The sequence below is a fragment of the Ooceraea biroi genome, chromosome 6 (assembly GCF_003672135.1).
Source record: "Ooceraea biroi isolate clonal line C1 chromosome 6, Obir_v5.4, whole genome shotgun sequence".
Classification (NCBI taxonomy): Eukaryota; Metazoa; Arthropoda; class Insecta; order Hymenoptera; family Formicidae; genus Ooceraea; species Ooceraea biroi.
Window position 1 is genome coordinate 8,180,470 of NC_039511.1, and position 3,887 is coordinate 8,184,356.

Sequence of the window (3,887 nt, forward strand, 5' to 3'; positions counted from 1 at the left end):
GTGACTCCCCACGTTCACGGCGGAACGTGGGCTAGTCACGCGGTCGCGAACGTCGTTCATTTACGGCGTCGCAATATACAAACGTAGTAACCATGATAAATATCCTATGTCAACGCATTATTCGAGATAAATAAATTTTTGTCCGGATGATAATGTTTCTTTATTGCTTTCAACCTCCTCATCCTCCTCATCCTTCTCTCTGTCCATCCGTGTATAATATTTAGCAATAGCGTTCGAGATAGAATAATAAGTTAGACGCAGTGATCATATTCGTGCAGGTTCGAACATGTCCGCACAGGTCCAAACGCATATCTCAGAATAGTGATGACGTCATTTGCGCTACTGCGCAGTTTCAAACGCGTTCCAAGAAAAACGCTGACGTCAGCTGACCTTGAACATGTTCGTGCAGGTTCGAACGTGTTCGTGCAGGACGGATTTCTAAGAATAACGATGACGTCATCAAAATGGTGGTTGCATCAGCCGCGCTACTGCGCATTTTCGAGCGCGTTCCAAGAAAACCGATGACGTCACCTGACCTAAAACATGATCCTACAGGTTAACGACCCTGCTGAGTCAGCCCCCCCCCTCATTGCCCCTGGGTTAGAACTCGCTCTGTATCCCTACTTACTTCGTCACATTTCTGGATGACTACACCCACTACACAATGATCTACCTATTAAAGTTCAAAAATGAGGTGCAAGAAAAACTCAAAGAATACACAGAAAGAGTGGAAGCACATTGGAATTTGAAGGTGTCGAAATTGCGATGTGACAACGGAAGAGAATATATAAATAATAACGTGCTGTCATGGTGCAAACAAAAGGGAATAGAAATAGATAACACGGTGCCTCACACACCACAGTCTGAATGGCAAAGCTGAAAGGCTGAACAGGACGCTAATGGCTAAAACAAGAGCTCTAATAATTGATTCTGGATTGAATAAAGAAATGTGGGGTGAAGCGTTGTATACTTCAACGTATCTGTTTAACAGATCGCCTACAGAAGCACTCGAGAAAACTCCCTATGAAATGTGGGAAGGCCGAAAATCGAATATCAGAGGATTACAACTATTCGGATGCGAAGCACATGCAAAACTATTAGGTCCACTGAAGAAATTAGATGAGAGAAGTGAAAAACTCGTGTTTGTCGGATATGCTCCGTCAGGCTACAGACTTTGGAACTCGAGTAAAAGGAAAATAGTGATAGCGAGAGATGTTGTTTTTGAAGAATATAAATCAAATACTCATGAAGAACCAGGATCAAAGAAAGCAAAAGTAAAATCAGTCCTAGATAAAAACGAAGATGTTGAAGGAGAAACAATAGAAGAAGAAGAAACAGAAGATTCTGAAGATGAAAAATGGGAAGATGTAGAAGAATTAGAAGAATTAGAAGAACAGCAAGAATCTGAACCCGAAGAAAATGAAAACAATATAGAAGAGGAACAATATCGAGAGACACCCCGGAGATCGAAAAGACAAAGAAAACATCCAGAGCTACCAAGATTACGTACTGCTGACGATGATAAAGAAGCTGTAACAGGTCCCGAAAAGAACAAATGGTTAGATGCAATTAAACAAGAAAAACGGTCACTACAAGAAAATAAAACATGGGATGTGGTGGATGCAAAACAGGTAAAAACAATCAAACCAATTTATGGAAAATGGGTGTTCAAGGTAAAACAGGATGGAACGCATAAAGCCCGACTCGTCGTGAGAGGATGCGAACAAAAACATGGTCTGAACTACGAAGAAACATTCAATCCTGTAATAAGTTCAAGCGCTTTAAGGAGTTTGTTCGCAGTAGCGGCGATGAAGGGATATCAATTCGTTACATTTGACATCAAAACAGCATTTCTGTACGGTAACCTGGATGAAAAGGTATACATTTATCCGCCAGATGGATATCTGTATAAAGGTAAACTGTTTAAACTAAAGAAAGCGCTTTACGGACTAAATCAAGCCTCACTTAAATGGAATATTCGATTCACAACTTTTTTTAAAAGAAAGAAAATTTAAACCACTTAAAAGTGAGCAGTGTTTATTTAGGAAAGAAGACAGTGATCTCATAATGGGAATATACAGTGAGTAACAAAAATATTCGGACACCACAGTATTTTTGAATATCGGTGTATATTTCAATTGTTTAGGAATGACAAAAATAAAAATTTTTTTCTTATGATGTATCATTTATTGTAGTTAACAAAAACATGCAATTTAATGTATCTATGTTTAGCCATTACATTTTTATAAACATTAAATGAAATATTGTCCAATTTTCGCGTTACAACAATATTCGGACACTCATACCAAATAAGGTATTTTAAAACTTAACCGTTGAAATTTCAATACTTGGTAGCATAGCCCTTTTGATTTTGGACATGCTTCAAGCGTTTAGGCATACTAGAAATAATTTTTCTTAAATATTCGGGACTTATTTGTTGCCATTCTTCTTGTAACTTCTTCTTTAACTCTTCTTTTGTACGTATGGGAGTTAAGCGTATTCGCCGGTCCAAGTCATCCCATAGATTTTCGATGGGATTTAAGTCTGGTGATTGAGGTGGAGGGTGCAACACTTTGGGACAATTATACAATAAAAATTTTTATACAATTCGAGCTTTGTGTTTGGGATCATTATCTTGATAAAATTTGAATGTTGCTTCAATTCCCATGTGCGCAGCACTTTGCAGTAAATTATCTTTTAATAACTTCAAGTATTTGTTTTTGTCCATAATATCTTCAATAAAAACTAAATTGCCAACACCAGCGGTTGAAATACAGCCCTAGACAAGTATACTTCCTTCACCGTGCTTAAACGTAGCATGCAAATTTTTTGGATCTAACTCTCTGTTATGTTTACGCCACACCATGGCTCGTCCATCGGACCCAAAAATATTGAATTTACTCTCATCGCAAAAGATCACATCATCCCACCATGTTTCATCCTTGCTACTAAATTCTTTTACAAACGCCACACGTTTTCGCCTGTTCACCTCGTTAATAAATGGTTTTTTTCTGGCTACTCGGCCATTATATCCATTTTCTTTTAATGTTCGACGAATTATTTGGGGATGCACACTTTTTCCAGTTTCTTGAGAAACTTCAACTGCTAATTTTGGAGCATTCAAACGTGGATTTTTTTGTATCTTTCGTACAACTTGTCTGCGTCCTCTAACATTTAATATCCTTGGCCGGCCAGTTTGCGCTATGGATTCAATGCGATCTTCTCGTTGGAACCTTCTTATAATGTCCGCAACAGTGCTCTTACTTAAATTTAACAGGGTACCAATTTCACGATAAGATTTTCCTTTTTCATGATGGACAATCACGAGTTGTCTTATATTGAAAGTGGTATTTTTGCTTTTGCGACCCATTTTCACTGACGATAGACGTAATACTGAGGATAAATGGAATTCCAAGTTCCTGATATTCATAGTATGTTTGTAAACATTGGTTTTGACCGAGGTACTGGTGTCTTAGATAATGTATTGCCTAATATATTGAGAAAATATATTGACTGTTCGAATATTTTTGTAACGCGAAAATCGGACAATATTTCATTTAATGTTTATAAAAATGTAATGGCTAAACATAGATACATTAAATTGCATATTGTTGTTAACTACAATAAATGATACATTATAAGAAAAAAATTTTACTTTTGTCATTCCTAAACAATTGAAATATACACCGATATTCAAAAATACTGTGGTGTCCGAATATTTTTGTTACTCACTGTATGTAGACGACGGCATCTTAATAGGAAACGATCCAAAGGAGATAGAAGAAATGTTAAAAGAGCTCAAATCAGAATTTAAAATGTCAATAATGAAGAAACCGAAAACATTTACTGGACTGGAAATAAATAGAGAGAACGAAGCAATAAAATTG